General features: G+C 41.4%; 1 protein-coding gene across 1 annotated transcript in view; it reads left to right on the top strand.

The window, feature by feature from the left end:
- The window catches only part of abtb2b (ankyrin repeat and BTB (POZ) domain containing 2b), a 140,030-nt gene that overhangs the window by 87,434 nt on the left and 39,071 nt on the right, over nucleotides 1-13,525 (top strand). The window lies entirely within an intron of this gene.

Consider the following 13,525-nt stretch of genomic DNA (forward strand, 5'->3'; position numbering starts at 1 on the left):
AAGCAGAGGGTGAGACAGGGACAGAGAGAGACACAGAGAGGTAAAGTGAATAACATAATGAGGTAGGTTGGGGTAGTAGCAAATAATCCCACTAAATCTTCTAGAATGTTCTTTTAAACCACTGAGTAAACAAACAGAAGTAATTGTTGTAGCCAGAATCCCAGCTGTAAACCAGCGGCAACCCAAAGGGATTTAGCTGCGGCCCACCACTGGTTCTCCAATCCACCATTTGGTAAACACTGGTGTTAGAGTAAGAGAATGACTTTGTTAGTGGAACATGGCGTGCTTGAAACAGGCTAACGGTAAAGGGATATTAAGATAAGAAGAGACAATGGGGATATATTTTCATACTACAGAAATACCATAAACCTCAATATAATCTGGCAGAGTGATTTAATTACAAACTTTTATTCAACAATGTACAATATAAAGAGGCAACTTTGTTTTATTTTTTAACATAGTTTACTAAACTTTAGTCAGATTAAAACCTGCTTATAGTGCACATTATTGAAGAGAAGTTTCAAATGATCACACTGCCAGGTTATAATAACGTTTATGATATTTTTGGGACATTGCACAATGCTTTTGCACTACATGTAAAGCATAGGATCACAGAGATTTAGGCTATACGTGTCTTTAATTGAAAATTCACATCAACAAATACCTTATGTTATTATTTTCTTACCATCATATCTAGTACAGCCACAACATTGTGAACTAGTTTCCTTGTAGCAGTACAACATAAGATTCTAAAACCCTATGCTCCTTTACCCTACTGTTACTGGGTAGGTTGGGTTGTTGACATGTTTTGAATAGAAACAGCCTCATTGGCTCACATGTTCTGATGCAGAAATCCATCCAATATTACATGGAATCCAATAATGCTGTATTTCATATCCTCAAGACCTTGGAGCTAAGCCCTGAAGCCCCGGGGGATATATCAGGGCTGGGAAGCCAGGGAGAGGCTCTCCGTCCTGGGGTAGAATTCCTCTGAGCCCCCATGGAGCGGGCCGGTTGGTGGGAACACAATTGAGCCCTTCAGCTACAAGTAGGCTCTGGCTTTTTTTGGAGGACTTGACTCCCTATGGTACCCCTTCACCAGCCCCTCTCTCCTCCTACCCTCCGTCTTGGCCTCCAGCCATCCTCCCACTCAACGGTGATCAGGTTAGAGATTAACCTATAAGGGTAATTATGTTAAATGTGTGCTATATGATCCAAAACATGACCCTGCCTCTCCCCCCCCATGCCTCTCTCCCCTTCCCTTTCCCCCTCACGGTGCCTGGCCTACTGAGGGGTGAGTTTTACCAGTCCCCTCTTCTCATAGACGGCCCCTTCCATGGTCACGCACTAGGATGTTTTCTCGCTCCACTACTCTGGGTACTACGAGGGGGGGGGGGTTTATCTGGTGTGCGCGTGCGTCTGTGTGTGCACATGTGTTGGTTTTTATGTTTGTGTTTTTGTGTATGTATGCCTGTCAGTGAATGCTTATCATAGGAGGAAGGGGATGACTATCCTCAGTGAATACAAGTTTTCCTTTTTAGATAAACTATACTAAATATATTAAGGTCACCAAATAATTGATTAAAACACACTGTTTTGCAATGAAGGTCTACATTGGCCTCAACAGCACTCTCTGGGGTAGAACTATGGTGTTAGTCGGAGGACACATTAACCTATCAGAGCTTTTGCAGAATGAACTGACATGTTGTTGACCCAATCAAGTATCAGCTACAGCTATCAGCTATAGCCAAATCAAATCAAATCAAATGTTATTTGTCACATACACATGGTTAGCAGATGTTAATGCGAGTGTGCACTGCAGTGCATAACATGTGGTGATAGGTTGACTCAAAAACATAGAAAGACAATAGTTGAACACTTAAAAAATATATAAATTTCTTCAAAACTGAAGAAGAGAGAGACAGAGCTAGCTTTATTTTGTGTTATTTTTTTACTTTCACTTACCTAGCTAGCTGATGCAGCTAACAAAATTAGCCTACTCAAACACCTGGCTCAAACAGAGAGGGATGCTATGTTAGTTCTAGTAGCTAGCTATGTTGACTATGACGTTAGGTGGCAACGATGTAGGCTGTGTGTAGTGGTTAGAGTTTATGGTATGAAGGTTTTCGCCTGGTCAGAGACAACTGTTGTATGGTGCACTGAAGTCCACAAGTGAAGGAAAGATGTGAGAGGAGGAGAAAACGTAGATTTGAGAAGAAATTATACAACTGCATCTAACTTAGATCCGAAATTTTAGTATCATGTAGTAGCCTAAACCTATCAATGTTACATTGAACTGGGTGAATGGACAGTTAATTATAGCTCATCTTTAACGGCACCGACCACCACTGATACCTGTGTATGTGTGTGTGTCTCTGTGAGTTTCATAGTGTACACACATAGAGAAAAGTCATCAGCTACTGAATGAACTGTCTCCATGTGGTGGTTTAGGCCTACTCCACTCCGAACATGGGCTGACAAATACCTTTTATAGATGCTACTTCCATATGTACAGTGGTTCCTCAATTAAAAGGTTAGAGATTATGCTGCAATTTTTAAAGGTAATTTGTGGTTTAGTCCATTACCCTGCGTCACTACTTCATTGCTCCAGACCACCGCAGGGGGGAGTTAGAGCGCTGATTATGCTTTTGGTTCCCAAGGTGCTAATGTGTCTCTACCTGAATGAATGCTGCCAATGAATAAACCAAACTGATAATTGTGCACAACTTCAAAACTTGAATTAACTGAATGATGAGGATGAAAAATAAGAGTGATTGAATTTAGAAAAATAGTGTAAGAATTGCTCTTCCTCTATCCCGCGTGCACACACAAAAAAGAAAAGGTTTCACATGTTTCAAGACCTGAGCTATTTAATGTAGGTCAAATCATATTAAATTGTATTTGTCACGTGCGCCAAATACAACAGGTTACCGTGAAAGGTGAAAGGTCTTCCTCTGACACCGCCTAGTATATAGGTCCTGGATGGGAGGAAGCTTGGACCCAATGATGTACTGAGCCATACGAGCCATATTCTGGTGATGCTGTCGATGGTGCAGCTGTAGAACGTTTTGAGGATCTGAGGACATATGCCAAATCTTTTCAGTCTTCTGAGGAGTAAAAGGTGTTGTCGTGCCCTCTTCACTACTGTCTTGGTGTGTTTAGACCACCAAGGAACATGAAACTTTCAACCTGCTCCACTACAGCCCTGCCAATGTCAATGGGGGCCTGTTCGACTCACCTTTTGCTGTAGGCCACGATCAGCTCCTTTGTCTTGTTCACATTGGTTGTTGTCCTGGCACCACATCACAGGTCTCTGACCTCCCTATAGGCTGTATCATCATTGTCGGTGATCAGGCCAACCATTGTTGTGTCGTCAGCAAACATAATGATTGTGTTTGAGTCGTGCTTGGCTATGCAGTTGTGGGTGGAAAGGGAGTACAGGATGGGACTAAGCACGCACACCTGATGGTACCAGTGTTGAGGATCAGTGTGGCAGATGTGTTGTTGCTTACCCTTACCACCTGGGGGCAGCCCGTCAGGAAGTCCAGGATCCAGTTGCAGAGGGAAGTGTTTAGTCCCAGGGTCCGTATCTTTGTGATGAGCTTTTTGGGCACTTTGGTTTTGAACACTAAGCTGTAGTCAATCAACAGCATTCTCACATGTTGCTTTTGTCCAGGTGGGAAAGGGCAGTGTGGAGTGCGATTGAGATTGCGTCATCTGTGGATCTGTTGGGGCGGTATGTGAATTGGAGTGGGTCTAGGGTTTCCGGGATGATGGTGTTGATGTGAGTCATGACCAGCCTTTCAAAGATCTTCATGGCTACCAATGTGAGTGCTATGGGACGGAAGTCATTTAGGCAGGTTACCTTCACTTTCTTGGGCACAGGGACTATGGTGGTCTGCTGGAAACGTTGGTATTACAGACTCGGACAGGGAGAGATGGAAGATGTCAGTGAAGACACTTGCCAGTTGATCCGCGCATACTCTTAGTACACGTCCTGGTAATCCGTCTGGCCCCGCAGTCTTGTGAATGTTGACCTGTTTACATATCTTGCTCACATCGGCTATGGAGAGTGTAATCACATAGTCGCCCTGAACAGCTGGTGCTCTTATGTATGCTTCAGTGTTGCCTCGAAGTGGAGCATAAAAGGCTTGTCTGGTAGGCTTGCGTCACTGGGCAACTCGCAGCTGGGTTTCCCTTTGTAGTCCGTAATAGTTTGCAAACCATGCCATTTCTGAAGAACATCAGAGCTGGTGTAGTAGGATTCAATCTTTGTCCTGTATTGATGCTTTGCCTGTTTTATGGTTTGTCTGAGGGCATAGCGGGATTTCTTATAAGTGTCCGGATTTGTGTCCCGCTGCTTGAAAGCGGCAGCTCTAGCCTTTAGCTCGGTGCGGATGTTGCCTGTAATGGCTTCTGGTTAGGATATGTACGTACGGTCACTGTGGGGATGACATTGTCGATACACTTATTGATGAAGCCAGTGACTGAGGTGGTATACTCCTCAATGCCATTGGATGATTCCCGGGACATATTCCAGTCTAGCAAAACAGACCTCTGGTTGAGATATGTACGCACGGTCACCGTGTGGATGGCGCCGTCGATGCACTTGTTTTTATTTTATTTTACCTTTATTTAACAAGGTAGTTTATTTGAGAACAAGTTCTCATTTACAACTGCGACATGGCCAAGATAAAGCAAAGCAGTGTGACACAAACAACAACACAGAGTTACACATAAACAAATGTGCATAGGCATTGAGTGGTGATGAGAGATGTTTTGTCTTTAGAGGCACCAGTTAAGCCACGTGAGGTCACTGCATGTGTGTGGGTTGAATAAAAGGGTCCGGTGTAAAGGTTCAGAGCTTGTGGTAGGAATCCAAAGATGTGGTAGAGAAAAAGCAACCCGATATGCTCTGGGTTGATATTGCGCTGTGCAGACTGGCAGGTATTGACCGAACTGAGGCTTGCTGGTGTCCGAGTTAACTGTGAAGACCGCTAGCAGTGGCTAACTGGCTAGTTAGCTGGCCAGCTCCTGATGGGGGTTCCGGTTCTAGAGTATAAAAATAGCAGATCTGTACCACATTGCGTGGGGCGGGTTACAGGAGAGTATACAGGAGGGCAAAAAAATATTTAGTCAGCCACCAATTGTGCAAGTTCTCCCACTTAAAAAGATGAGAGGCCTGTAATTTTCATCATAGGTACACTTCAACTATAACAGACAAAATGAGAAACTGTTTGAGTTTGTGGACAGGTGTCTTTTATACTGATAACAAGTTCAAACAGGTGCCATTAATACAGGTAACGAGTAGAGGACAGAGGAGCCTCTTAAAGAAGAAGTTACAGGTCTGTGAGAGCCAGAAATCTTGCTTGTTTGTAGGTAACCAAATACTTATTTTCCACCATAATTTGCAAATAAATTCATTAAAAATCCTACAATGTGATCCTACAATCCTACAATTTCTGGATTTTTTTTTCTCATTTTGTTGGTCATAGTTGAAGTGTACCTATTATGAAAATTACAGGCCTCATCTTTTTAAGTGGGAGACCTTGCACAATTAGTGGCTGACTAAATACTTTTTTGTCCCACTGTATATGAGAAAATAAAAATATTTATAGTGACTGAAGTGGTATACTCCTCAACGCCATTTGTTGAATCACAGAACATATTCCAATCTGTGTTAACAAAACAGTCCTGTAGCATAGCATCCGCGTCATATGACCACTTCCATGTTGAGCAAGTCACTGGTACTTCCTGTTTAATTTTTTGTTGTATGCAGGAATGAGGAGGATATAATTATAGTCAGATTTGTCAAATGGAGGGCGAGGGAGAGCTTTGTATGCGTCTCTGTGTGTGAAGTAAAGGTGGCCTGGAGTTTTTCTTCCACTCTGGTTGCACATGTGACATGCTGGTAGAAATGAGGTCAAATGGATTTAAATTTGCCTGCATTAAAGTCCCCGGCCACTAGGAGAAGTGCTTCTGCATGAGCATTTTATTGTTTGCCAGCATCAGTTGGTGGTGGTAAATAGATGACTTCAAATAATATAGATGAAAACTCTCTTGGTAGATAGCATGGTCTACAGCATATCATGTGGTACTCTACCTCACGCGAGCAATGCCTCGAGACTTCTTTACTATTAGACATTGTGCACCAGCTGTTATTGAGAAATAGACACCCCCCCCACCCCCTTGTCTTACCACACGTAGCTGGTCTGTCCTGCCGATGCACGGAAAGCTAGCCAGCTCTATATTAACCGTGTCGTCGTTCAACCGCGCCTTTGTGAAACATAAGATGTTAGTTTTTAGTGTCCTGTTTGTAGGATATTCTTGAACGGAGATCATCCAGTTTATTTTCCAATGATTGCACATTTCATTGCACGAATGGTATAGGCTGGTTACCCACTCGCCGGTGATATTCTCACAAGGCATCCCGATCGCTGCCCCCTGTATTTCTGTATTTTCTTCATGCGAATGAAGGGGATTTGGGCCTGGCATTGGGGAGGCAGTATGTCCTTTGCGTGGGACTCATTAAAGAAAAAAATGGTTCAGCAGTCTTTCCAGTAAATTGGATTGGGCTATCAGCAGGACAATAGATTCGAGTTTAGGGACTTTAAAATATTAATTTGCGAGGCATATCACTTCCCTCATCACATTGCATAGCCCACCATTTGCACTGTTTTCTAAATACAGTCAAGCATTTTAGATATAAAACTAAATAACAAAGGGAGCCTTGAATAATTAAACAATGAGTAAATCACAACATGTCGGCTAAAGCGATTGAATTCACTAATGCATTTAACGCATCTTAACTTTTTCTTGAACTCCACTGTTGGTTAAGGGCTTGTAAGTATGCATTTCACGGTAAGGTCAACACCTGTCTGTTGTATTCGGCTCATGTGACAACGAAAATGCATTTTTACATTAGCCTATGTAGACCTCAGGTTTTTCTTTAGGAAATGTCACTGTACAACGTACCGGGTCGGGAGTAGGCCGAAAACTACCAAGCGACGGCGAGTGAAGAGCAAAATAATCCTAACATTTCCACAGCCTAATTGTAGGCTAGCCAGAGAGATTCAGCGAAAATAAATCCGATTTTTATTTATTTATCAAGACCAGTCCCCAAGCTTGTCTCAAAGCAGCACAAAACGGTGCTGAAATAGTTGACCAGATATGGGTAGGCTATTGCTAAAAATCCTATTATAACAATTGGATGACTTTGGGTGTTTCAGTAAGAAATAATTTATTTCCTTAAATTGCATTAGCCTACTTTATTCCAATATTTCTATCATTCAGGCACATGTATTTCCATAGTAATTTGGTTAAAGACATGGATGACTTGTATGTTGTTTGATGACATCTACAAATGAATGAATTATTGATTGATGTACTGTATATTGAAGTAGGCCTTCATGCCAATAAGTATGTAACACTTACAGCTCCATGTCATTTCAATAACTTCCTTTCAATAAGAACCTTGAACCCACATGTCCCTCAATTTACTGAAATATGTGTATTTTAGCAGTAGGCCTACCATTAAGATAAATATCATAAAAGACAAAAACTTACTGAGCATTTCATCATCAAAGCGCCATGAAGGTCTGCTGCGCAGTATGCTCAACGAGTAGCCTACCTATAGCTGCCAGTCTAATAAATCTATTTAATATACACAATCACGAAGAAATACATTCATATTTTATTTAGGAATGTCATGCATATCTCTGTGCTATAGTAGCTGAGGCTATGGTTGCTTCATGTCAATGAAATTAATTAACTTGTTATGCTCTTTCAGATAGGTTACTGCAACCAAAATGTCTGTCCTGCATGGACCTCTGTAGGATTATTTTGGAGAGTAAGCAAGTGCCAACAAGCTTCATAAAGGCACCCTCAAAGATGCCTTCTGGTGGTTTCAATGAGCATGAATGGCAACAATGGCTGACAGTAAAATGCTATGACATCATGCACTGTAACATGCTGTGCCCACCTGTAACCCACCTAAATCCATATGAATAAAGTTTAAAAAAAAGAATGTCTCTCTTGCCAACATTTCAAGATGGAATCAAAGGAATAGTGGGAAGTTGGAAACCACCAGTGAGACCTGACTCCACACCTTACATTTGTTGGTTGAATTATCTCAATAACCATGGAGCAGCCCAGTGGCTACATTGACCATGACCCTGGTGATTGGTGTAGCCTCACAGCATGTAGTACTCCCATTCCCTGGCTATCACACTATCACGCTGACCCAAACCAAACTGAGCTGGCTCGGATATTTTCTTTTCACTTTGTCCTATTCAGCACAGTTCCAGCAACTATATGATGGATGTGTGTAAACAGGCCAAGTACAGCTTAGTTTGGCACCACCACAGTAGTGTGAAAAGCCCTCCAGTCATTGTCTGACTAGTCCTTTAAGTGCAAACGTCATTAGTGATTAATGATTGTTTAGACTGGGTTGGTCTGGATGTGCTTACTGGTAATGGCACTACTAATCGGTTAAGAAAATAAAATAATGTAATGGGTTAAGGAAAGAAAGGGGGAAATCCTTTGCTGGGTGACGTAGCCTAGGGGGCCAATGCTGAGTATTGCTGTAGTGGTAAATGGTTCACCCAACAATGTGTGGTGTGTTTGTTTGTTTTATGAACATGTGTGCGTGGACCTTTAGCTGTGTGTGTGTGTGTGGTATTTCTGTATCTACTGCTCACACACATCAACCTATATGTACAGTTGAAGTCTGAAGTTTACATACACTTAGGTTGGAGTCATTAAAACTCATCTTTCAACCACTCCACAAATTTCTTGTTAAGTAACTATAGTTTTGGCAAGTTGGTTAGGACATATACTTTGTGCATGACACAAGTAATTTTTCCAACAATTGTTTACAGACACATTTTTTCACTTATAATTCACTGTATCACAATTTCAGCGGGTCAGAAGTTGACATACACTAAGTAGACTGTGCCTTTAAACAGCTTGGAAAATTCCAGAAAATTATGTCATGGCTTTATAGGCTTTAGATAGTCTAATTGACATCATTTGAGTCAATTGGAGGTGTACCTGTGGATGTATTTCAAGGCTAACCTTCAAACTCAGTGCCTCTTTGCTTGACATCATGGGAAAATCAACAGAAATCAGCCAAAAAATTGTAAACCTCCACAAGTCTGGTTCATCCTTGGAAGCAATTTCCAAACGCCTGAAGGTACCACGTTCATCTGTACAAACAATAGTACGCAAGTATAAACACCATTTGACCATGCAGCTGTCATACCACTCAGGAAGGAGACTCGTTCTGTCTCCTAGAGATGAATGTACTTTGGTGCGAAAAGTGCAAATCAATCCCAGAACAACAGCAAAGGACCATGTGAAGATGCTAGAGAAAACAAGTACAAAAGTTTGTATATCCACGGTAAAATTTCTCCTATATCGACATAACCTGAAAGGCCGCTCAGCAAGGAAGGTCATTAGTATGATCTTTGTCCCCATGTGCAGTTGAAAACCGTAGTCTGGCTTTTTTATGGTGGTTTTGGAGCAGTGACTTGGGGACACATGGGGACAAAGATCATACTTTTTGCAGAAATGTCCTCTGGTCTGATGAAACAAAAATAGAACTGTTTGGCCATAATGACCATCGTTATATTTGGAGGAAAACGGGGGATGCTTGCAAGCCGAAGAACACCATCCCAACCGTGAAGCACGGGGGTGGCAGCATCATGTTGTGGGGGTGCTTTGCTGCAGGAGGGACTGGTGCACTTCACAAATTAGATGGCATCAGGAGATAGGAAAATTACGTGGATATATTGAAGCAACATCTCAAGACAACAGTCAGGAAGTTGAAGCTTGGTCGCAAATGGGTCTTCTAAATGGACACTGACACCAAGCATACTTCCAAAGTTGTGGCAAAATGGTTTAAGGACAACAAGGTCAAGGTATTGGAGTAGCCATCACAAAGCCCTGACCTCAATCTTGTAGAAAATGTGTGGCCTGGAACTGAAAAAGTGTGTGTAAGCAAGGAGGCCTACAAACCTGACACAGTTACTTACACCAGCTCTGTCAGGAGGAATGGGCCACAATTCACCCAACTTATTGTGGGAAGCTTGTGGAAGGCTACCCAAAACGTTTCACCTAAGTTAAACAATTTTAAGGCAACACTACCAAATACTAATTTGAGTGTATGTAAACTGTTGACCCACTGGGAATGTGATTAAATAAATAAAAGGTGAAATAAAACATTATCTCTAATATTATTCTGACATTTCACATTCTTAAAATATTGTGGTGATCCTAACTGACCAAAGAAGGGGAATTTTTGCTTGGATTAAACTGAGTTTAAATATATTTGGCTAAGGTGTATGTAAACTTACAACTTCAACTGTATGTACTGGTGTGTATCTCACCTAGGGCTGTGGCGGTCACGAAATTCCATCAGCTGGTGATTGTCAAGCATATAACTGTCAGTCGCATGGTAATTAACCGTTAATTAACATGAACACATTTGGTATCTCCTGGCTTCCATTGCATAGCCTTGCAAGCCACTGATGCAGACTTTGGGAACATCTACATTTTAAAAAGTCTAATAAATCCATGTATAGCCTACACCTTCACAATAAATGTATTATTTATTTTAGACAGGTCTAAAGAAGCATGATATGAAGAAAATGTAGTCTATTTCAGAAGAACAGAATAGCAGATTTAGATGTGTCTTTATGTTAGGTCCTGATGTGGCTATGCCAAATGGCTGTGTGCTACACTATTTCATTTAGCAGACAAGATGTGCATTAGAATTCCATGGCATTATTGTAAATTATTTTATATTATGAAGAATACAATTGAACAAAGCTGAATATAATCTAAATATTTAATCCAAACAATTTAAGGAAGTGGGCATATGCGGCTATTCTGTGTTGAGCAGTTAACATAGAAATAGGTACTCCTATATGCTTAATTTAGAGTTCTTAATGTAACTGTAGTTGTTCTACAAACGTTGGGCTATATGTTTTTATTTTTAATACATTGTCAGGCTGCATGATGCGACTCTAATGATGATTTGAAAAAAGTTGCTTGAAAGGCATGAGCTCTGCATTGTTTTTTGTGCAGGCTGTGCACACTTCATTAGTCTCTCATTCACGATTTGACTAGCACTTGGTGGTTCCAAACTTCTTCCATTTACGATGATAGAGGCCACTGTGTTCTTGGGGACCTTCAATGCTGCAGAAATATTTTGGTACCCTTCCCGAGATCTGTCCCTCGACACAATCCTTTCTCGGAGCTCTACGGACAATCCCTTTGACCTCATGGCTTGGTTTGTGGGAACCTATATAGACAATTGTGTGCCTTTCCAATAATGTCAAATCAATTGAATCTACCACAGGTGGACTCCAATCAAGTTGTAGAAACATCTCAAGGATGATCAATGGAAACAGGATACATTTGAGCTCAATTTCGAGTCTCATAGCAAAGGGTCTGAGTACTTACAGTGGGGAAAAATTATTTAGTCAGCCACCAATTGTGCAAGTTCTCCCACTTAAAAGGATGAGAGAGGTCTGTAATTTTCATAATAGGTACACTTCAACTATGACAGACACCGGGAGGTGTGTTTGGGATCATTGTCAAGCTGAAAGACCCAGCCACGTTTCATCTTCAATGCCCTTGCTGATGGAAGGAGGTTTTCACTCAAAATCTCACAATACATGGCCCCATTCATTGTTTCCTTTACACGGATCAGTCGCCCTGGTCCCTTTGCAGAAAAATAGCCCCAAAGCATGACGTTTCCACCCCCATGCTTCACAGTAGGCATGGTGTTCTTTGGATGCAACTCAGCATTCTTTGTCCTCCAAACACGACGAGTTGAGTTTTTACCAAAAAGTTCTATTTTGATTTCATCTGACCATATGACATTCTCCCCATCTTCTTCTGGATCATCCAAATGCTCTCTAGCAAACTTCAGATGGGCCTGGACATGTACTGGCTTAAGCAGGGGGACACGTCTGGCACTGCAGGATTTGAGTCCCTGGCGGCGTAGTGTGTTACTGATGGTAGGCTTTGTTACTTTGGTACCAGCTCTCTGCAGGTCATTCACTAGGTCCCCCCGTGTGGTTCTGTGATTTTTGCTCACTGTTCTTGTGATCAATTTGACCCCACGGGGTGAGATCTTGCATGGAGCCCCAGATCGGGGGAGATTATCAGTGGTCTTGTATGTCTTCCATTTCCTAATAATTGCTCTCACAGTTGATTTCTTCAAACCAAGCTGCTTACCTATTGCAGATGCAGTCTTCCCAGCCTGGTGCAGGTCTACAATTTTGTTTCTGGTGTCCTTTGACAGCTCTTTGGTTTTGGCCATAGTGGAGTTTGGAGTGTGACTGTTTGAGGTTGTGGACAGCTGTCTTTTATACTGATAACAAGTTCAAACAGATGCCATTAATACAGGTAACGAGTGGAGGACAGAGGAGCCTCTTAAAGAAGAAGTTACAGGTCTGTGAGAGCCAGAAATCTTGCTTGTTTGTAGGTGACCAAATACTTATTTTCCACCATAATTTGCAAATAAATTCATAAAAAATCCTGCAATTTGATTTTCTGGAAAAACAATTCTCATTTTGTCTGTCATAGTTGAAGTGTACTACCTATGATGAAAATTACAGGCCTCTCTCATCTTTTTAAGTGGGAGAACTTGCACAATTGGTGGCTGACTAAATACTTTTTTGCCCCACTAGGTAAATAAGGTATTTCTACTTTTTACTTTTAGTACGTTTACAAAAATGTATGAAACTGTTTTTTCTTTCTCATTATGTGTGTGTGTGTGTGTGTGTGTGTGTGTGTGTGTGTGTGTGTGTGTGTGTGTGTGTGTGTGTGTGTGTGTGTGTGTGTGTGTGGATGAGGAAAAAACATAATTTAATACATTTTAGACTAATAAGGAAGTAATAAAACAAGATGTGGGAAAAGTCAAGGGATCTGAATACTTTCCAAATCACCTGTATAATTTCACCGAATGGCTAATATTGTCACCCGTCACACTATTCTTGATTTAATATTGTCTCTACATATACTAAATAATACATGTGAGAAATTTGTTTTGATTTACAATGGACCGTTATTATGCACCTGTCTCGAGACAGGGGCAGTGGGAAAATGCAGGATGCTTTTCCTGTTGTTCATTTTTTTAAACATTGTTTATTTAACCTTTATTTAACTAGGCAATTCAGTTAAGAACAATTTCTTATTTTACCCAATTGTGCGCCGCCCTATGGGACTCCTGATCACGGCCGGGTGTGATAGAGCCCGGAATCAAACCAGGGTCTGTTGTGATGCCTCTAGCACTCAGATGCAGTGCCATAGACTGCTGCGCCAGCCATTTATGCTATACTTCTGTTGTAAAGATAAACAATGTGCTTAATATTAGGAAAGTTGAGAAATAAATATAGTAGGCCTAGTCTATAGAAAGCTGATGGGATCCTCTTTTTAGTAGAGGCCGTTGCTTTGTTTCTTCGCGCAATTGCATAACCTATAGAAATGTTGCGCAACATGAGCTTATGGGCTC

This window comes from Oncorhynchus masou, chromosome 22 (assembly GCF_036934945.1).
Source record: "Oncorhynchus masou masou isolate Uvic2021 chromosome 22, UVic_Omas_1.1, whole genome shotgun sequence".
Lineage (NCBI taxonomy): Eukaryota > Metazoa > Chordata > Actinopteri > Salmoniformes > Salmonidae > Oncorhynchus > Oncorhynchus masou.